At 37.6% G+C, this 25697-nt stretch overlaps 1 pseudogene; it reads left to right on the top strand.

Moving 5' to 3' along the window:
• LOC108719654 overlaps positions 1-22938 on the top strand; it is a 95841-nt pseudogene extending 72903 nt beyond the window's left edge.
• Positions 22939-25697: the final 2759 nt, after the last annotated feature.

Raw genomic sequence — 25697 nt, forward strand, 5'->3', positions numbered from 1 at the left:
TATTGAAAATTCAGGTATTCATAAACTGGCTGAAGAAACGGGACCTGAATTAGAAGCACCGTTTGAATATAGAGAAGTAGAGGAGTGTATAGACTCCTTACCAGCAGGAAAAAGCCCTGGCCCCGACGGGTTTATTGCACCTTTTTATAAAAGCTTTAAAAACAAATTAATACCACTGTTACTACAATACTATAATAGCATCGATAAAAACAACAACTTTCACGCTCAAGCACAGGAAGCACATATAACTATAATACCAAAACCGGATAAGGACCCACAACTTTGTTCTAGCTATAGACCAATCTCCTTGATAAATATAGACTTAAAAATATACGCGAAAATAATTAGTAACAGGCTAAAGAAATACTTACCAGTACTTATTCATGCTGACCAGGCAGGCTTCATACCTAAAAGGGAAGGGAAAGACAACATATTTAAAATCATTTCATTGATAAAATATGCAAAAGAATATAAGATACCATCAATCATTCTCACTACGGATGCAGAGAAGGCATTCGATAGGGTGTCTTGGCCCTTTCTAGAACAAACTCTCTATAGCTTTGGTATGGGCCCAATAATGATAGAAAGAATAATGGCACTATACGACAAGCCTACAGCTAGAATTAGGATTAATGGGATAATGTCCCCTGCAATACAAATTTGTAATGGGACAAGGCAAGGATGCCCCCTGTCACCGATTCTATTCATCTTAGTTATGGAAGTACTACTGTCTCATATCAGAATAAATCCTGATATAGCTGGCATCACCATAGGAGGTAAGGAGTATAAGTGCGTAGCATTTGCTGACGACCTTCTTTTATACCTAACAAAACCAATTATGTCGTTGCCAAATGTTATGTCTCTTATAAAAAAGTTTGGTGAATTATCCAACTTTAAGGTGAATTATAATAAATCTGAGTTATTGAATATTAACTTATCAAACTCAAGAATACAACACCTTAAATCCAGTTTCCCTCTTAAATGGATAGAGTTAAATATAAAATACCTGGGAATTAGAATAAGGGCTGACTTAGGGAAATTGTATCAGGATAACTATCTCCCCTTAATGGGCGCCCTTCAAAAATTAATAGACACTTGGGATAAACTTAGACTTTCATGGTTTGGGAAAATCCAGGCCATAAAAATGGTGTTTATGCCTAAACTTCTTTATTATATTCAAGCATTGCCGGTAATGATCCCAACCTCCTTTTTCAAATCAATCAAATTAATGATCTCTAGATTCATTTGGGGAAAAAAGAACCCAAGGTTAAAACACTCCACTTTAATAGCATCCAAAGAAAAAGGGGGTTTGGGATTACCTGATTCATATTTATATTATATAGCTACCCATTTAGCCAGGATACTAGATTGGTCTACGGGTAAAACAAATAAAGACTGGTGCACTCTGGAATACCACATGAATGGTTATCCTTTAACTAATAATTTATGGACAGAAAAGGGATGTAATTTATAAAGTGTCTGATAGTATCTCTGAAATGCTTCTGCTATGCCTTTTGTGTCATGATGTATAATGTTACTCTCATCCTTGATCGAAATAACTTGTGTATGTGGATGTAGTTTCTTGAGTTTCTTAGAGAAGTATTTATTACATTTGTCACCCAACTCATAAGATCTTTGTTTCATTCTCAGGTATGCTTTCTGAACTTTCTGATTTAATAAAGCTTTTAATTGTAGCCGCTTGCTTTCCAAAACGTCAATGTTTTTTCAGCAATATTTTCTTTGTGGGATTGTTCCACTTTGGTAATATCTTTTAATAAATTAACAATTTCTTTCTCACGTTCCCTCTTTAGATGGCTTCCCATGGAAATTAATCTACCGCGGAGGACACATTTCAATGTCTCCCATAGTGTCATTGGAGAAGTATTTAAGCATTTATTATTTTGGAGAATTGAATCTATCCATGTCTGTATATGTTTTTTCCTCTGTTCTGTGTGAATAAGAAATTCGTTTAGTCTCCACGTGTATTCTGCCCTTAATGTACCCGGAATTGAAAATGTAGTAAGAACCGGTGAGTGGTCCGATAAGATAGTGCTCCCTATTTCTGCATTCGTAAACAACCGTAACCAATGTTGGGAAATAAAAATGTAGTCTATCCTTGAATAAATTAAGTGCACTTTAGAAAAATGTGTGAAGTCTTTTTTGGTTGGGTTGAGAACTTTCCAGATGTCAACTACTTGCATTTCCGCAAGCATGTTCTTGATTTCTTTTAGACCTTTGTATGAAATGGAAGTCTTTTTCGAGGAAGAGTCAATAAGAGGGTTAAGGGTTAAATTAAACGAGACCTTCTCTGAAGTTATCCAAAGTCTTTAAAAATCGTTTCAGATAGCCTACTTGTCCTGCGTTTGGTAAGTAAACATTTGCAATCGTTCAAAGTTGGTCTGCTAGTTTCCCTTTTACTATCACATAACGGCCCTCTTTGTCAGTAATTGAGTCAATATATGTAAATGGAAGATCTTTATGTATCAAGGTTATCACCCCTGTGGCTTTCTTCACCAGATTGTTACTACAGTATACATGAGGGTAGTGATGTAGTTTTAAAACCGGGGTGTGATGTTCTTTAAAATGTGACTCTTGGATCAGTACAATCTTGGCCTTTTGCTTCACACATTGATGAATAATTTGGGCCCTTTTGTTAGGACCATTTATACCATTAACGTTTAATGAGTAAACAACTCCCTCTATGTTGGTCATTTTAGCCATATTCACACGATATTGCTAAATCGATTAGATTTATGTGGAACACACTTACTGTTTGCTTGTGGGTGGGGTAAGAGAAGGGGAGAGGTAAATAGAAGGCCACTGTAGTGACCTGGAAAAAGGGGGGTAAAGAGGGGAAGAAAAACTGCCGCCATAGACTTATAATGGGGGAAACCCATTGCTGTGGTGGTGTTAAAGCGGCCGAGGTGCATAGCACCATAGTGTGTGGGGTATGTGGTTGGGCGGGGTTCAGAAGGGTCACCATAAGTGTATTTCTAGCAACGTGTTGCCTGAACCCGAGCAGCTATAAGTATGCAAAAAATTACACCGTATGTTAACAAATGGGGAGTGTAACAAAAAGAGAATCAAAGTGAACTTTAGAACAATCCAATATTATAATCATAACAAAGGGATATTCGTATAACTTATTGCCTCGTAAAATACATCTAGAACATGTCAGAAGTATACCAAATACAAAAGCAATGTAATAAACATCAATCCAGTAAACATTAACTTTCAACCACCTGGATCACAATAATGTTAATTACCGTCCACCTGCCAACCTTGTATGAAGTAACCATGATCATGTTGATCTCTTGTATCACGGCAAGGCTTTGGTAGTAAAACTGGAAAATTGAGTAGAGTCCACAGTTTATTCAAGGAGTCCACCAAATTAAGAGGACAGTGAAAGGAAAAACAAGAAAAAACAAAAAACTTTAAGTACAGTACCCTTGTAGTGTTGAGGTTAGCAGGCCGGAGGTGAAACGCGATATAAGGACCATATCGCATAAGAAAATCACCTTGATCTGTCCCTCGGGGTCCGTGGGGTCCGAGGCGCTTTTTTGGAATTAGGTGTATGCATCCATTCTCCTGGAGTAGCAAAATCCAGCTCCTTGATTCGACCAGCATGAGGTAACCAGCCTGGCAACTCAATAGAAGGCAAGTGGAATTTTTTCCGGAAGTTTTCCGTATCGCTCGGGTTTCTTATGGTAGCTGTAACCCCGTCCTTACTGGCCGAGAGAGAGAAGGGATAACCCCATCTATAAAGAATATTTTTCTCTCTCAGCATATCAGTCAATGGCTTCAGCATTCTCCTTTTAACAAGTGTCGTCCTGGAGAGGTCTTGAAACAGTTTTATATTACAATCCTCATAGGTGATTTGGTTAACCTCCTTGGCTTTGTTTAGGATGTCTTCTTTCAGTGAAAAGGAGTGTAGGCAACATAGAATGTCCCGTGGCGCATTTAGAGGTGCTGCCTTGGGTTTCTGGACTCTGTGAGCCCTCTCAATTTTGATATCGGTATCTGAATCTCTTTTGAGTATAGAATTAAATATCTGAAGCAGCACCTGGCGTATATCATCAGCTTGGACAGATTCAGGGACACCCCTTATTCTGATGTTGCTTCTCCTGCTCCTATTCTCTTGGTCTTCTAACTGACGTTGGAGCTCTTGTATAATAGTGTCCTGTTGCTGAATGTGATTGTAGATAGCTTTTTGGTTATCGGTACACTTACTCTGAGTGTGTTCCAAACTATCAGTGCGGGCTGCAAGGGTTAACATGTCCCTCTTTATACCCTGGATTTCTTCCTTAAGTACAGTGGTGACTTCGTGAAGCATTTCTTTGATGTCAGATTTAGAAGGGAGATGAGCTATATATGAGCGGAGATCAATCCCTTCCTCACCTTCACTATCAGCATCAGACTGCTCTTTGCCTTATTCTGCTTCCTCCTCTGGGTCAGATCTGGCGGCCGCCATCTTGGATTCAGCACGGAGTGATTTCTTCCTCAAGAATAGCGGCGCAATTTCACTGCCAGAAGCCTGTAATTTGTGGCCCAAAGGTTTGTCCTTTTCGGACTTATGTTTGTGGGTTTTCCCCATTTGTATAACGCGCTGCAAGTAGCTGGATCGGGTCTTTCGGCACGGAGCCCTTAGTACACGCGACCTGAAAGCGCCGCGTCAAGCCACGCCCCCTCCAATATGCCTTTAACATTATAGTTTGACATTAAAAATGTATGTATTGTAGACGCTTTGTCTGTGCATTGATGGGGAAAAATACATCAAATAGTTTGTGCGCTCATATGTAAAAATATATCAAATAGTTTACAGCTGACGTTGAAATGGATTTAAAATGCACAACATAGATTTAATTTTGGTAAGTTTCTTGTAAATCACTTTGAGCTAGGCTGACAACACATAATACAGGATAAATATGGGTTACTTCATCAGTCTGTTGTTTTCATAAATGCTGAGAAGTGTCACTTTGGAAAATAGACATCTGCTTCAATTTAAATAAATGTTTCAGATTCATCTCACAAGTGGAAATATGAAGCAATAAATAGCGCAATTAATTATGCTACAATGCCTGTTGGCTAAAATATTCACAGAATAACTTTTATAGTTATAATCCAATGGATGATGCTAAAAAGCATTGTGTTATTCAGGTTAAGTGGTTTACTTTCCCATAGCAATGTACAGAAGTGGGTGAGCTTTTTTGAGGTGAGCTTTAATCTCATTCTTTGATAAAAATACCCCTAAAAGTCCAGAGCAATGTTTTAACAATTAGGGGGTTATTTATTAAGGTTCAAGTTGTGTCTTCCACGAAAATTCTAATTTTCAAGCTCATTTTTTTGTTCAAAATTCACATTTTCGAGTTAAAAAAAACTAAAATTTTTCAAGATTTATAATACCCCGAGCCTGGAAATAGCTTGAATCCGAAAATTCACCATCTAAAACCTGTTGACGTCATGTAGGAGTCAATGGCAGACTCCGTTAACAATTTGAAGATGTTAATAGCCATGATGTTAAATAATTTGAGAGATTTGAGCTTTTTTCCCAGTTTTGGAATTCAAACTCACAGAATCAAGTTTTTTCCATTTGAGTTTTTTCTTAAATAAGATGCCATTCGAGTTGTGAGTTCATTCAAGTTCATCCGAGGTATAAAAAACTCTAACATTTGACCTTTGATTAGTAACCTCCTTAGAAATTCAAATCCAGTGCATAGCTACTTAGTTGCATTTCTAGTTGATTTAGTGGGTCTTTCTTCTTCTAATTTCTGTTATTTTTACATATTTACAAATCCATTAATCAAATATCACAGGTAATCAACTCGTTTTCTTTGTTCTAGGTGTATACTATATTTCATCCCTGATGCTGACAGTTTTCAATCTTGACTATTTTGTAAATCTACCCTTGACTGACGACCCTGAAATTTTTGGAATGCATGAAAATGCCAATTTAGCTTTCCAGGTTTGCGCGTTTGCATATATACCGTACTTGCTTTAATTAAATTATGTAAACCATCGATTCAGCCATTGCTCAAAGCAAAAATGGTGATTCAATCATAATAGTCTGTTAAACAAAGATAATAAGCTTTTATAGGTCTCGTTAGGGATGATTTATTTTACTGCTAAAATGAAATTATGCAGACATTTTTCCATAATAATATCCAATATTTAGTGATTTTTGAGTTAGAAACTGTTTATAGTTTCGGATAACTGTGTGTTTAAAAGATCAGTCTGTATTATTATTGCTTAACAGGTACTTTCGTCACACATATAGATCATATATTGTAATGCCAGATCCAAACCCACACAAATATAAACACAGAGATGAGTGCACTTGTGTGAGAAAGGTTCTTTAGAGAGAAGAAAATTCTGCAATTTGTTTATTGCTTTATACAGCAATTACAGTCTGTGACTTAAGGGTTGCAAATTACTGTAGGCTTCAGTGGCATTGCTGGGCTTTAATAGACTCTTTCAAAGTGCTATTATTTCATTTTCTCTTGATTTCCAGTATTCTTATATATTACATTTGGTTGTATTAACCATAATATCAAATCTATTTATCAAGTTGTACAAATAATTTACACCAGAAAATCTGTGTAAAATATGGTATAAAATAAATAGCATTTTAATAATGTTTTATATGTCTCCTTACTTGTGATTTGTTGCCATCCATGGCCAACATGAAAATCAATCATTAAAAAGAACTGGTTGTTGTATTTCTATGCCATTATTTAGCACAGACCTTGCGTAAGTCATTAAAGTCAATGGGGCAGCAAATACATTCCAGCTCAAGAGGCTGTTTAAAAAAAGACATGAATAGTTGCTGTGGCAGACCCCGGTTTTTACACAGCATCCGTCAAGTATTTCTTTCTTTTTTACAATGGAATTTTTCACAGTGCTACATGATCATGTAAAATAAATACACAGGCTGATAAATATACAGAGTTTTACATGGCATTCGGACGCAGAGAAATTTGCCTACCTTACCTTTCAGACAGAAAGGGGGCAGATTTTGTAAAGGGTGAAGTGGCTGTAAATAAATAGGCTGTGCAAAATATAAAAATGTTTCTAATATAGTTAGTTAGCCAATAATGTAATCTATCAAGGCTGAAGTGACTGGTTTGCAGCTCTCGTGGTTTTCACTGATTGGTTACCAGGCAGTAACCAATCAGTGACTTGAGGGGGGCCACATGGGTCATAACTGTTGCTTTTGAATCTGAGCTTCATGCTAAAGATCAATTGCAAACTAACACAGCTACACTATGTCCCATGTGGCCCCCTTTCAAGTCGCTGACTAACTCAGAGTTAGAGAGCTGAAAAGCAGGAAGTAGTGTTCTGTTCTCTTATGTTAGACATCCATAATCAGATTTTTGTATTATTTTAAACCATGAAATTATATTGTTTGTATAAACACTAACATTAATTAATTAATAGCAACGGATTTGTGAACTGATATTCAAAGTATAAAATACAATGGATTCGCTGGTTGGAATTGTTTGCCTTGAAAGTTTTGCACACGTGCATCTTTCTTATCTTTTAACATTGTTGCTAAAGGGGTTAATATGCTAAATGATTGGGAGTGTTTAACGTTTATAGGGTATATATAGCATGTGTGTAATATGGTCAGGAGGTCTCTGATGAAGTGCAGTGACACGAAACGCGTCAGACCTCATGGCGCTATGTGAATGGTGTACCAAGATGTTTCATTAAATAAAGGAAATTTGTTTTAAACTACAACCTGGAAACGAGCGATTCTGTTTGAAAAGGACCCTGGAGTGCGCTGTCCAAGTAATAACCTGCAAGTTGTGGATACGTCTTCCTTAGTGACGGACTCAGGGCGGCAGCACCTGGGTCACAGCATTCCCTGGGTAAGACACTCTATTTTGTTGAACCTGATGTGAGAGGAGTCTCTACCACTCCGAATTTACCAGTGTGGGGTCCGGGGCATGAGGCACCCGGGCCACAGTTTTTGAACGGTGAGCGAGTCAAACTTAGAAAATGTTTATACCAGGAATGACTGATTGTAGATTGTGAACTGGGATTTCTCCTATTACAGTGCCAGCATTTGTGTTTGTTTAAAGTCTGAACATTGAGTTGAGAAGTACTGAGGAACAGGCGTTGAGGAAATAGTTAACTTTAATTTAACTGCTAGAATATGTGTTCTATGATGAATGAAATGTCAGGAACGTATAATGAACGGGTCGCAGAGCGACGGAAAAAAGCAGAAACTATGTTTAAACATGATGGGGCAGATACGTCCCGCCTGACGGAATCAAATACTTTATGGAAACTGGGGAAATTAATGATAAAAGAATTACGCATTTGGTGGGATACAACAACACTTGAGAAATATATATCTAGAGGAATGATCCCCAGAGGGTTAAGGATTAGAAAATATCCAGCTTATGAGATAAAGGAAGAAGAGTTCACTAGAAAATGGAATACCGTGTTAACGAAGTGCTCATTGGAGTTGATGCAGCTGTTGGTTGAACGCAATCAGGAAGTACTAGAAACATTGAATGTAGAAATACGTGAAATCGAAGAGCAGTTTAAATCACCTGTAGCGGGCAGTGGCAGCGATCACGATACATTTCAGAAATGGGAGTGTGATATAAAATCAAAATTGGTAGAAATTGAGGAAATGATCGAGAAGGATTTAATTAAGTTACATTAACAATAGAAGTATACAATAGATCGTCAAATCTTACATTTGGGCAGAAGAAGGCGCTTAAGGAACTGAGTTCCAATACAGCACTTACCTTTAAACAAGCAGATAAGGGTGGAATGTTAGTAGTCTTAAATACGAAGGACTATGAAAGGGAAGCAATGAGGCAATTAAATGATAAGGATACATAAAAAAAATTGAGTTTTAATCCAACACTGAAGTTTAAAAAAGAAATAGAAAATATAGCAGCTCTTGCGATCCGTGTGGGTCTAGTGACGGAAAAAACTTTTAAAACCATAGTACCGGAGTGCCCACAAATGCCCATTTTTTACCACCTCCCTAAGGTGCATAAAAGGGAAGTGCCACCTAAAGGCAGGCCGATCATTTCAGGAATTTCATCATTGAATGAAGGGCTGTCGGAATTAGTCGATGTGTTGTTACAACCGCTTGTCAAGCGCTTATTTTCTTATATAAAGGACACTGGAGAAGTCTTACATCTATTACAAAGTGTGGAATGGAAAAATACGTTTGGTTGGGGGACAGCCGATGTAGTCTCATTGTATTCAAGCATCCCACATGATAGGGGAATAGTAGCGGTCAAATACCATCTAGACAGATACAGCGGTTATACGGAAGGGGAGAAGACCTTTGTGATAGAAGCTATTTCGTATCTGTTAACTCACAATTTCTTCATGTTTGGAGGCGAGTATTACCTCCAGGTGCGTGGGACGGCGATGGGGGCGGGGTTTGCGCCCACATACACCAACCTCTACATGGGCTGGTGGGAGGAGACCCACGTACTTGGAGGTGACAGCACGGATTTGGGACACATCGTTCTGTTCCGTCGTTTCATCAACGATCTGTTGTTTGTGTGGTCAGGAGGTGAAGATCTTTACAGAAAGTTCATTGCAGGTCTGAACAATGAGGCTTTAAATTTGAAGTTTACCAGGTGTTTTAGCGTGGATAGCATAACCTACCTAGACCTACTAATTAGCACAGACAGAGGGAAGGTGGTTACTACAGTCCATACTAAATCCTGTATGGGGAATTCCCTGTTAAGAGCGGATTCGTGTCATCCACGACACTTGAACCTAGGTATCCCTAAAGGACAATTTTTGCGATTACGTAGGAATTGTAGTACCGAGGAGGGATATTTAGAGGAATCTTGTAAGCTAAGAGATAGATTTTTGCAGAAAGGATATAGCATGAAGGACCTACAGAGTGCTTTTATGTCAGCCTTAAATCGTGAGAGAACTGAATTAATTGTTAAAGGCAACAACATAGAGAAGAAAAAAATCTATGAACGTAGAAGGAGTAATGAACTAATGATGAATCAGAGGAGACAGACACAAATGACGGATGGTAGACAAGAAGGGTATAAGTTAACTATGAGTATGATGTATAGTGCACAGTTTGACAGAATTAAAAATATCTTTAACCGGCACTTACCAATACTATATGGTGATAAAGCTTATAAGAGGATTTTGGAACCTGGTGTCCGAATTGTAGCCAGAAAAGCCCCCACACTAAGGACATCCCTAGCCCCTAGTCTACCCAATGTAGAAATGAAAACGCGGACTTGGCTACACAATCGGGGAATGTACAGGTGTGGGTCGACGCGCTGCATGACATGCGATGTGGTTACTGTATCGGAGACCTTTAAGTGTAGTGTCACCAGTGATATATACCAGGTTAACAGTTACATCAACTGTAATACTAAAGCAGTTATTTATTTGATTACCTGTAAAAAATGCCGAATACAATATGTGGGTTGCACAATGAGAAATCTTAAAAATAGGATCAGGGAACATTTAAATACCATCAGGTCCGGAAGTGACACTACACCGGTCTCGAGACACTTTAAAGAGTGCAATGGGAGTGATATAAGACAACTATCGGTGCACGGCATAGAGAGGGTCGTATTGGGCCCAAGAGGTGGAGATTTACAAAAGAAATTACTGAGGGCAGAAGTAAAATGGATTTATAAATTGTGCACTAGGCATCCGAATGGCTTGAACTCAATTTTTGATATAAGCTGTTTTGTCTAAGGAGTAGGTGGAACAATATTCTAGATGCAACAGAATCGCTACGAAGTTACAAAATTGTCGAAATTAAAGGGATTAACGATGTAATAGTTGTATAACTATTACTTGGTACTAGAGCGAACATTGTAACAGAAGCAGGGGTGAATGATTATAAACTGAGTTAATTGACTGTTTAATCAGATTTTTGTATTATTTTAAACCATGAAATTATATTGTTTGTATAAACACTAACATTAATTAATTAATAGCAACGGATTTGTGAACTGATATTCAAAGTATAAAATACAATGGATTCGCTGGTTGGAATTGTTTGCCTTGAAAGTTTTGCACACGTGCATCTTTCTTTTCTTTTAACATTGTTGCTAAAGGGGTTAATATGCTAAATGATTGGGAGTGTTTAACGTTTATAGGGTATATATAGCATGTGTGTAATATGGTCAGGAGGTCTCTGATGAAGTGCAGTGACACGAAACGCGTCAGACCTCATGGCGCTATGTGAATGGTGTACCAAGATGTTTCATTAAATAAAGGAAATTTGTTTTAAACTACAACCTGGAAACGAGCGATTCTGTTTGAAAAGGACCCTGGAGTGCGCTGTCCAAGTAATAACCTGCAAGTTGTGGATACGTCTTCCTTAGTGACGGACTCAGGGCGGCAGCACCTGGGTCACAGCATTCCCTGGGTAAGACACTCTATTTTGTTGAACCTGATGTGAGAGGAGTCTCTACTGCTCCGAATTTACCAGTGTGGGGTCCGGGGCATGAGGCACCCGGGCCACAGTTTTTGAACGGTGAGCGAGTCAAACTTAGAAAATGTTTATACCAGGAATGACTGATTGTAGATCGTGAACTGGGATTTCTCCTATTACAGCGCCAGCATTTGTGTTTGTAGGAAGTAGTGTTCTGTTCTCTTATGTTAGACATCCAGTCACTCCAGCATTTATACATTACATTTTTGGCTAACTAACTAACTATATTAGAAACATTTTTTTATTGTGCACAGCCTGTCTATTTACCCAGTTTATTTATTTTTTTGTATTAAGATTTTTTTCCCCCAACCATTTGAGGTGCATGCCACATTTGTTTTAAGTTGGTCTCATGCCTAGGGCATTAGAGGATTTCTTTTGTCTTTATTATGCTTCCTTGGTAATTTGTAATAAAAAGTGCCCACTTCAAGCATTTGCACCAACATCTCTAATAAAGATGTCCATACGACCTATACCCTTCACATAGGCGGGTATAGGTACTAACGAAGTACTAACGAAGTTTCGCTCAGCAGAATTCAACGCTATGAAATGCTCGTACTGACGAATTAAAGCTAGCGAAATTTTGCCGGCCATCGGCTGCTCAGACGCAACTTTGCATTTTAGTGAATGGTACTGGTAACAAATTTGCGCCTGGCAAACTGGCGCGATGACTGAATGATTTTTAGCAGTCTTAAGTTATGGTGATCCAAATTAAGGTATCTGAAAAGCAATCTTGTAAATAGATCCTATGCTTGACATGTATGGTTGAATGTACAGTATAGTCAAAGCTTTAGATAAATTAGAAATGGAGGTTGCTTCAGAGACGCTGTTTGTAAAAGATGCAAAAGGACGTGGTTATTCACTCACCACTGTACTTGGGCAGGACGTTGATCAGTTTAATAAACTTTTTAAAGTGCTTAAAGTAAGTGCCAAAGCTGATTAAAATGAATAATTTTGTGCTTGTAACATAAAAACACCCTTAAATTTTTTAATACCATGTATTAAGGTGAATAGCTGCATACCATTAAAGCTTAATCTTCTTTTATGACTTTTTCATTGATATTTTTGGAGAATAGCCACAATGTATTAAAAAAACACTTGCCATGCAGTGTTCTGTTTCAAGATTAAATGGTGTCATAACTCATATCAGCATAATTTTAATGGCCGATTTAGTCATCTTTTTTACTGGATTGGAATCTGGTGCCTTTATAAAGAAAGATTTAAAGAGGTCTCAAAAGTTGTGCTGTATTTTATTTTTCATTTAACATCTATAAATAAATCATTTTGTATTTATGTATTTATTTGGTAAATGTTGTGTCTCTGACTCCTTGGTCTCACTGGGAAATACCAAAGTCCGACAAGTATGTCTGTCTGGAAATGTAGCTCTTCAGTGGCCCCAACCATAAAATACATTTACTTAATAAATATTTATACAAATCAACATATACAGTGCACTACTGGCCATGTAACAATGATGGAGGGAAAAAATACATTTGCAATATACCTGTAATGTCTTCTGCATTTTTTTAAGTTTCCTAGTTAAAAATATAAAGTTACTTAATGAAATGTACCTTTGGAGACATATGTGTTCTGATTTATATAGAGGCAAAATATAATTTTTTTAATTAATCATCATTTTTTTTAATTATTATTATTATTATTATTAAGGGACAGTATATGCCTTAAAACACATTTGTTACAAACGAGCACAATAAATAACCTGTGTTGAAAATATATTCTGCCGATTCATTTTAAAAAATCAGCATTCCTATTGTTTGTCTTTACATAGTTACATAGTTAAATCGGGTTGAAAAAAGACAAAGTCCATCAAGTTCAACCCCTCCAAAAGAAAACCCAGCATCCATACACACACACTCCTCCCTACTTTCACATAAATTCTATATACCCATATCTATACTAACTATAGAGTTTAGTATCACAATAGCCTTTTATATTATGTCTGTCCAAGAAATCATCCAAGCCACTTTTAAAGACATTAACAGAATCGACCATCACAATATCACCCGGCAGTGCATTCCACAACCTCACTGTCCTCACTGTGAAGAACCACCTATGTTGCTTCAAATGAAAGTTCTTTTCTTCTAGTCTGAAGGGGTGGCCTCTGGTGCAGTGATCCTCTTTATGAGTAAAAAGGTCCCCTGCTATTTGTCTATAACGTCAGAAAAATTCCGGCCCCCGGCACCACAGAAGTTGGACAGCACTGACCTAGAGTGTCCCACAGTGACATGTATAGCCAAGCTACAATGAAAACCACCAGCACACCCTGGCCTCTTGAAAAATATAGGTCCAGTGCTCAGTAAGAAGGGTCGGCACCAGGCCCGGACTGGCAATCTGTCGGGTCGGGCAAATGCCCGAGGGGCCGCTTTATATTTTATTGAAGTGGGCCACTTGCTCCTGATCCTTGGAAACTGTGCTGCACCGTCTCTCCCACACTACTGACTCTGGCTGTTTCCGGAAGTCACATGACACACCCCTTCACGGTCAGTGTGATGCTCGTCCCCTGTCTTTCTATCAAGTTAGGGATAGAAAGACAATAAATTAAAAGAGACAACTTTTCACCTTTGCCTTCTTTTAAGTACGCAACTCTTTCCCGGGCCCTTGATATCCCACGGCCGCGTTGCCCGACAGCTCGGCCTAGGACCGCATTCCACACTTGATTTATTGAACCCCACATGGGAGGATTAAGACAACCTGGGCTCGGGCGGAAGAGCTGCAGCAGTGTGCTGAAAAGCTATGGCAAGCAAGGGGACACAGACGAGCGAGCTATGAAGATTGCTAACTTTTGGCTGACGGAGAAAGATTTAATTTCCAAGCTGTTTAAGGTACTTGTCCCACTTTTCAACTCACATCACAATAATTATACCAGAATGTATCAGATTTCCAGCCAAGATAACATGGATTGTGCTAAAATGGCAGTAATTGAATACAGGGTGCATACCATACTTTAGTATAATACAATATAGTAGTACAGTTGGTTTAGTCAAATTTTAGTTTATGAAACAATGAAATGTGATTATAAATGAAAAACCTTTTTCCTGTGTATTGGAAATACATCACTTGTTTTTCAATATATATATACATTTATAACTTTTAAAAACATTTAAAAATAAATAAATAAATAAATTAAAAGAGATAACGAAGTCAGTGTTATGTCTCGGAATCCTTACCAGATGTGAAAATATAGCATGTGCAAGAGAATGTACAACTGTCCACAGCATTCCAAAAATAATGTTTTTTAATTGAAAACTGTATCTTGTGATGGAAGCCGGCCTTCCTGCAGATTATAAGGGATAATGTACCCCCTACTGTAAATGATAAGGATATTAGAAGTCACTGAGGGGTTGTTCTGTGACCATATAAAGGCACAAGGCTGCAGGCTGAGTTATACAGGGAACTCTGAGTATCACTCATGTATTATAAGGGATAATGTACCCCCTACTTTAAATGATAAGGATAATAGAAGTCACTGAGGGGTTGTTCTGTGACCATATAAAGGCACAAGGCTGCAGGCTGAGTTATACAGGGAACTCTGAGTATCACTCATGTATTATAAGGGATAATGTACCCCCTACTGTAAATGATAAGGATATTAGAAGTCACTGAGGGGTTGTTCTGTGACCATATAAAGACACAAGGCGGCAGGCTGAGTTATACAGGGAACTCTGGGTATCACTCATGTATTATAAGGCATAATGTACCCCCACAAGGCTGGAGAATCTTAACATATTTTACATTAAACTAAGAGATATCGACACCAGAAATTAAACTCTTTTACATCTATCAAAATATTGCCTTTGAAAGCTACTTATAACTTTGCCATAAAGTATTTGCACAATGCTGTTACATTACCTGTCTGATCCCCTATGTTCCTGTATGAGGGGGCTGCCATATTTGTGCAGCAGGAGTCTGTTAGCATTAGAAACTTTAACTGACAGGCTGAGATGGGACAGTCAGGTTGGCCAAACAGTCAGGTTTAGGAACTTCAACTAACAATAATTTAGATAAACAAACCTCTCAGCTGACCTATAGGTAACTTTTAATGTACATTCATATTTTAAAAAGTAGTTTTTTTAGTGTCAGTATCACTTTAATTACACTTACAATAAGTGAGAAAGGCAGCTCTTTATGCACATATTTTTTTGCAGTTTTACCCATAAGAGTGGATGATTGAAAGACTGTTGCGTGTTTACATGTGGGCTGCTTTGATTTTTTTGCCCAGGCTGCTTTTTACTCCCAGTCCGGCCCTGGTCGGCACCCTATAATGAACGTAGACTAAAAGGAAAAATACCGGCACTTGCATGGCACGCTTGCATGGAGTCCTGAGTGGCGGTATTTTTCATTTTAGTCTATGTATAGCCAAGCCACATATACAGTAGCTGGAATGTTATCAGGGTCAGACTGGTCCGGCGGGACACCAGGAAAAAACCCGGTGGGCCCGACCCTCATTGGCCCACTCCAGGCCAGACTCCCCTCTCCCAACATTCGTAGGTTACCAAAAGAAAATCTACACATGCGCGCCAAATCGTGTCGTTGAGAGTGCATGCATGGCGGCACATCACAGTAGGGGGCGGGGGTTCCTGGACAGCAGTTCCGTTGGGCCCCCCAGTCCGAACCTGAATGTTGTAGTCTTTGATCTGTTTTTTCTACATGTTACTCTAATCCAGTGGCATTTATAGCTACATCAGAGTCCTAGGAAGGGAGGAATGCTGGTCCCTATACCTCCTTTCAGTAGTGGATACATTTTTGTCCTTAAGGCAAGCTTTCCTTCCTCCTCCTCGGTCTGCACAACTCTGTAATAAAACATACTCCCTACCTTGTCCACTGACACTACATACAGAGATTGTATGCCTTTGTTCAAATCAGTACCCAGAGCTGGAAGTGTGAAGCCATGCATAAGGTGTCGACAGGAAATACTCACAGCAGCCCTTGGGGATTCCGTACTGAAAAGTGTTAGATTCAGCAAGTGTCAAGGGCTGTAGCAAGGTTACTAACCAATTCACAGACTAATTTAATTCTTTATATCCTGTAAGGCAGTGATTCCCAACCAGTAGCTTGTGAGCAACATGTTGCTCTCCAACCCCTTGGATGTTGCTCCCAGTGGCCTCAAAGCAGGAGATTATTTTTGAATTTGAGGCTTGGAGGCAAGTTTTGGTTGTATAAAAACCAGGTGCACTGCCAAACAGAGCCTCAATGTAGGTTTACAATCCACATGGGGCTACAAAAGGCCGATCACAGCACTTATTTGGCACCCCAAAAACATTTTTCATGCTAGTGTTGCTCCTCAACTCCTTTAACTTCTCAATGTTGCTCACGGGTACAAAAGGTTGGGGATCCCTGCTGTAAGGCATGGCATTGCAATCATCCATATAAATCAAATTAGGTATAGTATAGGGCATACATGCCCATGACAGACTGTATGAAATAAAAAGTTTTGAATGTTCAGTGTGTAACAGTAGAAACTGTCCATATGTGCAGCAAATAAAAGGCAAGATGTCTCAAAGCTAGGTAAAAAAAGAAACATAAGGGGAAAACTTCCTTTATGATTTTGTTTATTTTAAATTACTTAGAAATACAAAAAAAAAAAAAATTACAAATATCTCCTGAGTTGCATTTGAAATACAATATACTCTTTGTACTCATTTTTATTTTCTCTCTTGTAGAATTCTATAGATACACAGAACAGAGCCATTGCAGGCCTTGTGGTCATGTCTGTGGAAATGGAGAAAATATACAAAAGTTTTCTCAACAGTCAAGTTCCCACTTTGTGGTCTGACGCTGCATATCCATCTCTGAAGCCCTTGGGATCCTGGGCAAAAGATCTAATGCTAAGTATATCTTTTAAAGATGTAAGTACTTCAGTACTGCTTCTGCTTTCTCTTTCAGTTGTGTTGTTTTCTTATAGATTTGGCAATAATATTTCCATTTCAATAAAGCTAATACACAGACTTAATTCATTGCCATATTTTGTCATATACACTTTTGCTAAGAGTGCTTTTTTATTCTGTGTTAAAATGACCTCTAGTCCTGTAGATAATGTAAATATTTGTGTGTTTGAAACACAGACATACTGGCAACAAACATAGATATAAATGAACAATAACCAACACTATGAAAAATGGTTGCTTTGTATGTTCTCCTATAAAACAGCATATAAATCATATCAAAGCCAAACCATGAATATCACAGAAATATAAACCAATTAAAAATAGACAAACCCTTGGGTCCTCACAGTCCCACTCAGTACAGAGAATGAGATATCTATAAAATGAATATGATTTTTTTTTATATACGGTATATAATTACTTATATTAGATATATAAAATGAATAGTTAAAATTCATTATTGAAAAGGTATCAAAAAGTGGTGTAAGAATATATTTTCTTAAAGAGTTGACCAATAAGTGCTGCATGGTTATTGTGGGTTAAAAACCTGTTGCAAACTTTGTGTGTCTTGTATATAAGTATATAGTCTCGTAATTTTGCATATTAAATTCTTTTTAGGCCTGGATACAAATTGGTCAGCCAAAGTCATTTGGATATCAGGATTATTTTTCCCCCAAGGATTTTTAACAGGTAATAGCATTACAGACACACAAGTTGTATAATGTTACTGAATGGAGATTATTAAGTATTCATTCTGATTCACTTTTAGTTTCTGTGTATAATGGTGAAAAATTTGATCCGTAAAGAGTCATCCCTACGCCTGAGTTCAGTTCATTTCTGAAAACTGAGGTATAAATTGGTGAATGTATTTTTTTGGTGTACTAGCCTGAGAACAATTAGTTGATAGATTGAACATTTTAATTATATAAATTAAACATACAGTATGCAGTACATTATTGAGTCCAATGTTGTTGACTAAATGAGACTCAAATTGATCTCTAACAAGCATTTGTTTTAATATGCACCCTTCAGAATCATTCACGAAAGTATAACTTGCCTATTATCTTTCATTACAACGTTCTCCCACAATACATGACCAAGCAACAGTAACAGAAGCCATGAGAACTATAATGTTTGGAGAAGTATTACCCATCAATATAGTGGTACAGTATTTTTTCTTTTACTACAAATATAGCAAGTCACAGCTAACTGCAACAGTTTATTATACACAGCAAACCCAGGTTGCCAATATCAGCAATGATTCAGGACTTCAGACTTGTCACAGGGGGTCACCATCTTGGGAAGTGACTGCAACACTCACATGCTCAGTGGTCTCTGAGCAGCTGTTTAGAAGCTAATGAGTTTGGCCTGTAAAATAAGCTGATGCTATAGGGCTGATTATTAAATTCTCACAGTGGCGTAACTACCGGGGGAGCAGGGGGTGCGATTGGGCCAGGGCCTGCACCCCTCGGGGCCCCCCGGCAGCTAGCACGCACCCATTTCCAGGCGATTCCGGGCATACGGATGGGGGGGCCCAGCTGCGCATCCCGCACCAGGGCCCCGTCCCCTTCTTGGTACGTTACTGGATTCTCATGCTAGTTGCACTGGTTTCTGTGCTGCCATGTATTAATTATCTGTATTACTTACTAATCAGTCTTTTACTGTGACATTTACAGTATATTCTATGTGTACTATATATTGTGTCTGTCCCTAAGCCGAGTAAGTGACAGCAGCACAGAGCATGTGCAGTGAATCAGCAGAAAAGAAGATGGAGAGCTGCTGAAGCATATTTGTAGGCACATATCTTCACTGCTAAAGGGCTGTGGTTGCCTAGGGCTGGTACAGAAGCCCAAAACATAATGTACAACATTTCTAGCTACTTCTTTAGTTTAACTTACCTTGTCCTTTAAGCGTTAACATAATGATGATTAAGTGTTATGTGGAAAAGTTCAGGTCATAATGGTCTTTTTTTTCCTCCCAGGTCATTCCGCTAACCTTGTTATGACTGTGCTTTTACATCAAGCCAACAAAGCGATTACAGGATATCCAAGGGGTCAGCCTTGCTTTGCCAATTAAATGACTGAGTACAGTGAAGAACTGCTTGAGAACAATTCTTAGTACAGTTGAACTTTTCCAAATTTATATTTTAGTTTATTTTCATTTAAAAAGTACTTTGCTAATATATGTTTAATGTATTTATTATATAATACACTTTATTGAATTATTTCCTGAATTTCCTTTTGCTAAACCTGAGCATCTGAAATCCCAGCTATTACACAGTGTAAATTAAGCCCTGCAGATTTATTGTATATGTACAGTAATCTTGCTCCTTTAGCATAGCATTATTTAAAGTGATACTGGCACTAAAATACTACTCTTTAATATGTTGATAAAGGTTTTCATTCATCCAGGTCATGGTATATCTAGTAGAAGTAAATCTAGAGCAACTGGACTTGCTGATTAATCCTTGAACTGAAGAAGCTGCTCAGGTAGTGAAACGTCTTCAATGATTAATCAGCAAGTCCAGTTGCTATAGATTTACTTCTACTAGATACTACTCTTTAATGTGCATTAAAAGTTACCTGTAGGTCAGTGATAGGTCTGCTTTTTTAAGTCATTGTCACTTGAAGTTATCTAAACCGGACTGTTTTGCCAACCTGACTGCCCCTTCTCAGTCTGTCTAATGCTAATAAGGTACTGCTGCACAAATATGGCAGCCCCCTTTTAGAGGATCTGAGAAGTTATGTACAAGCATTGAGCAAATACTTTTATGGCAAAATTATATATCATACATATAATGATATATGCATATCATATACAAATAAAGATATATATCATTATATATCATACAAAGACAATGTTATGATAGGGAATCTTGCTGCTCTATGTTATCTGTTCAAGGCTTGCTTAAAGTGATACTGACACTTTCCTAAAAAAATCATAGGAACGTGTCAGTATGAAGAAAATGCTGCACACAAAATATTTCCCATCAAAGCCCCCCGCAAAGCCGCCCCAGCCCAGCAAACCCGCACTCATCCGACCCTCCGACCCACCTAAAAGATCTCTTCAACTGAATTGAAATGCTGACTAAATCTCTTCAACTGTTTCCTACATCTTCCGGTTTGCTTCACTGACGCAGGGCTGGGGGTGGCGCGATCCTTCCATTGGCCGATTACATATCACAACTGGACTTCAGCCTATGGAAGGATCGCTCCGCCCCCAGCCCTGCATCAGTGAAGCAACCCGGAAGATCAGTCAGTGCAGGAACCGATTCGGCTGAGAAAGGTGCGCAGGGCTGGGGGCGGATTTGCGGAGGGGCCTTTGCAGGAAATATTTTATGTGCAGCATTTTCTTCATACTGACACGTTCCTATGATTTTTATAGGAACGTGTCAGAATCGCTTTAAAGGGGTTGGTCATCTTTAAATTAAATGTAAGCATTTATGTAGAGAGTGATATTCTGAGTCAATATGCAATTGGTTTTTATTTGTGTTTTTGGAGATATTTAGCTTTTTATTCAACATCTCTCCAGTTTGCTAATTCAGCAAGACCCTAGGGGTCCAAAATACCATAGCAACTAAGCATTGATTTGAATAAGAGACTAGAATATGAATAGGAGATGGATGAACAGCAAACTAGTTACAAAATGTAGCAATAACAATAGATTTGTAGCCTTACTGAGCATTATTTTTCTATGGGGTCAATGATCCTCATTTGAAAGTCAGAAAAAGTCAGAAGAAGAAGGCAGATACAGTAGAACCCATATTTTGCATCCCCTGATTTTAAGTTTCCCCTCATTTTACATTGTTGTTCTGTGGTCCCACCTATATATCATGTATAACATACTTCCCTGATTTTACATTTTCCTGGATTTTACATAATTGTTTATGGTCCCCTGAAAAACGTAAAATGGGGGTTCTACTGTAATTCTAAATCTATTAAAAAGAAAAATGAAGGCCAAGTGAAAAGGGGCTTAGAATTAGCCATTCTATAACATACTAAAAGTTAACTTAAAGGTGAACGAGGTAAGGAGGAATTAACGACATGTTAAAAATGAAATATGTCCATCAAATTTAGCTTCCTCTAGCTTTCAGCCTGAATGCATCCCTGTGCCCACCCACAGTTACACCTCCCAACTGTCCCGTTTTCTTCAGGACAGTCCCAATTTTGACAGCTCAACCCGCAGTCCCGGGGTTCTTACTGAAATGTCCCAACTTTTCTCTCTGATCTCCTGCACTAACGCCAAAAAAGATACAAAGTTTCTGAAGCTTAATTAAAAAAGGTTTTTTGGCAGAGAGCCCAGAACAGTAAGCAGCTGCACTTAAATGCTTTTGTAACAATTTAAGATAAGCAAAGATACAATGGTAACTATTTAAGATTAACATGTCTCTTGGGAGAACTGAGACTAGCAGCTTAAAGGGCAATTCACTTTCTTTAGCAAAACTGTTATAACACATGAAACATTGCATTAAAACTCCAAAAAATGTGATCAAACTTTCATAACCTGCCAAATTTTGTAAAATGGACATGGTAATTAGGGAGTGTGGTCATAAAATGGGAGTGGGCAAAAAAATGTTTGTTGCAATGAGCGCAGCATATGTTTTTGTCCCACTTTTCCTTTTTCAAATATTGGGAGGTATGCCACAGTGTTTAAGAACACTGTATTCATGGGGCAGCTGCAAATTGAAGATTGGACTTCTTTTTGCACAGTGCAAGCTGCCAGTTCAAAAATGAACCTTTATGCCTCTGCTGTTAGGACAGTCCTTTTGGGGTGCTGTTTTTGTGAAACCTGAACCTTCTGAACAACTGCAACAATGAATCAAATCTTCACCAGCTGGCTCTTCTCTAGTTCAGCATAAAAGTTTTTATAAACAAAACTGCTTGAAGAGTGTTCTGTTTCATAGACATGAATTAAGTGGAATAAAACACATTGCATTGCTATGAATTGTAATTTTTATGGACAAGGAAACTCTTTATGCTTTTTAATGCTTTGCCACTTTGACATGTAAATAATTAATCCCTTCTGAGCTTTTCTTATTCACAGAATTAAATGTTTGAATTTCACAAAATGCACTTACCGACAATGTAATGAAGGTACTTTTAATGTTTTAAATATGAAGTCATAATTGAAATTCACAGTCAAAATATGCTTGCCAGAAAAAAATTACATAAACAATACACTGTCATAGAAAAGGCAGTTTCAGTTTAATGTATTATTTTCTATATTGCAATTATTAATGCAATTAACTTCCCTTAGACTTTACTGTCAGTATAATCTTATGAAGAGAAAACAATTAACATGAAAATCAAATGTATAGACTGGACATAGTTGACATAGTTGGCCATTCCTGAGGCCAAGGGCACAGGGAGCAGAGAAAACTTGATTCGCTGTCTGTAAATACACAGGTGAGGCATCGTCATGTTAGGGCAACACACGTGGGGAAGCACTGAAATGGGTAAGTATGCATTTTCATGGCATAATTATGTGTGTTCATAGGCTGATACCATGCCAGTCAGTGGATTTGCAGACACAGCAGCAGAAGGCAGAAGATTGTTTTCTCTACTCACGTATCTAAACTAGCAGAGAAACGCACCCACTGTGTCCCTCTCCTTAGGAATGGCAAAGCAGAAGTCCCATTACATGCTTTACACATAGAAAGCACTCCAGACAAATTTGTACCTGGCAAATAACTCATAGCAACCAATCCTTGATTATATGAGTCTCTATGTTTAATAGCACAATCACTCCTTCTTCCCTAAAATGACCTCATTGTCAAAACATGGCAAACAAAGTTGCATATGTGACACCAGCCAAATATATATATATATATATATATATATATATATATATATATATATATATATATATATATATATATATATATATATATATATATATATATATATATATTCATTAAACACATTAGACTCATAGTAAATCCGTCAGAATCTGAAAACAGAATTGAAGAAATATAATAAATAAAATAGAATAGAATCCGTTTGTATTTGTTAAATACTGGACACAATACTAAGGGAGTTATTTATCAAATGTTGAATTTTAGAGATTTTTATACCTCGAATGAACTCACAACTCAAATGGTTTCTAATTTAAGAAAAAACTTGAATAGAAAAATCTCGATTCAGCAAGTTTAGGGTTATCAACCCGAATTTTCTTTGAAAAAAACCCCTCAAATCTCTTGAATTGTTCGAGTTTTCAGGCAAAACCCTCTGGAATAATCTCAAACATCATAAAGGCTTTTAACATCTTCAAATGATTCAAATGCCATTGACTCCTACATGATCTTGACAGGTTTTAGATGATGAATGTGATTTTTGACCAAAAACATAACCTCGAAAATTCGAATTTTCGCAGAAAACACAACTCAATCCTTAAACCTGCCCCTTACAAGTGTACAGTACCTCCCTTTAAAATCGTATTTCATTTGTTTTGTGGAATTATAATAGAAACGTAGCCCTTTTGCATTAAGGACATTATTTATCAACGGTTGAGTTGCGTTTTCTAGAAAAATTTGAGTTTCACTAAAAAACTCAAATTTTTCGAGATTTATTATGCCCCAAAGCTGGTAAAAGCCCAAATCCGAAAATACTCCAGCTAAAACTTGTCGAGGTCACGTAGAAGTCGGCATGTAGGAGTCGGCAGAGATCCCTTTAACCATTTGAAGATTTTTTTTGCTTTCAAGATTTTCAGTTTTTTTACTCTGGCTTGCACTCAAAACTCGATAAATTTGAGATATTTGATTTTTTTAGCCTATAAATTATAGGTATTCGAGTTTTTTCCCCAATTGCATTCAATCGAGTTTTGTACAGGGTTTATTCGAGGTAGAAAAAACCTCACAAACCTCACATTTGATCAGATTATATTTTGATGGAACCTTTTCTAATTGGACAAAGGGGCAGACAGGGGTCTGTCCTTGGTCATTTGCTTTTTAATTTGTCGATTTAATGACTTTAAGTTTTGCATTGTTTCTGTTTTTGCTGATGATGCTAAATTGACCAAACCTACGCTCTAAGTTATTTGCAGGATGTTGATGCTTTGCCCATTAAACAATAAAAGAGAGTAATATAGCCCCTGTTTCCCCAAAGCTTTGCAGATCTATGTTGTTTGGTTTTCTGTTGCTATGATTGGGTAGAATGTATTGCTTCTATAATACAAATGCTCTATTTTTCATAAACTTGGCATAATGACAACTGCAGCTACCTTGTGAGAGTACAATCATCTACAAATCTGATTATAATAAAGATGTCAATAATTTACATTCTCATGTTACATTATCCAAAATACAATTTATAGGGAAAGAAAGGTTCACTCTCTACATAGATTCAAACTCATAGCTATGGAGTCACATTAAATGAGTACTCTTTTTCCCTACCACTATACCACCTGGATTTTGGACAAAGTACTCTTTATTTATTTATACAGTATATATATTTTATCTGTTGGAGGACCACAGCCTGTTGATCTATAAATACATGTATCCTGTACACAAACATGTCAACAACTCCAAACCAATTATTTGGTTTTATAATATGTACAACAAAGCACCTTGGATCAGGTGAGAACCACATGCACCAAGTTATCCTTTTTGGTGACTTGATAATAGTTTTTCACAAAATCAAAATGGGTATCAAAATAGATACCCATAGATACCCAAGTATATACTGATTCCCATAGATACCCAAGTATGTACTGATACCCTTAGATACCCAACTATGTGGTGTCCATGATTTACTCAAATCATCCTAAAATAATAGTTTAAATACATATTTAAAGGGATTCTGTCATGATTTTTATGATGTATTTTTTATTTCTAAATTACACTGTTTACGCTGCAAATAATTCACTCTATAATATAAAATGTAATTCCTGAACCAGCAAGTTATTTTTTTTTAGTTGTAATATTGGTGTGTAGGCAGCCAACTCAGGTCATTTTTCCTGGTCATGTGCTTTCAGAAAGAGCCAGCACTTTAGGATGGAACTGCTTTTTGGCAGGCTGTTGTTTCTCCTACTCAATGTAACTGAATGTGACACAGTGGGACCTGGCTTTTACTATTGAGTGCTGTTCTTAGATATACCAGGCAGCTGTTATCTTGTGTTAGGGAGCTTCTATCTTGTTACCTTCCAATTGTTCTGTTGTTCGGCTGCTGGGGAGGGGGATAATTTCACTCCAACTTGCAGTAGAGCTGTAAAGAGTGATTGAAGTTTATCAGAGCACAAGTCACATGACTTGGGGCAGCTGGGAAACTGACAATATGTCTAGCCCCATGTCAGAATTAAAAAATGCACTTTTGAGAAATGGATTTCAGTGCAGAATTCTGCTG

Source organism: Xenopus laevis, chromosome 1L (genome assembly GCF_017654675.1).
Source record: "Xenopus laevis strain J_2021 chromosome 1L, Xenopus_laevis_v10.1, whole genome shotgun sequence".
Taxonomy (NCBI): Eukaryota; Metazoa; Chordata; class Amphibia; order Anura; family Pipidae; genus Xenopus; species Xenopus laevis.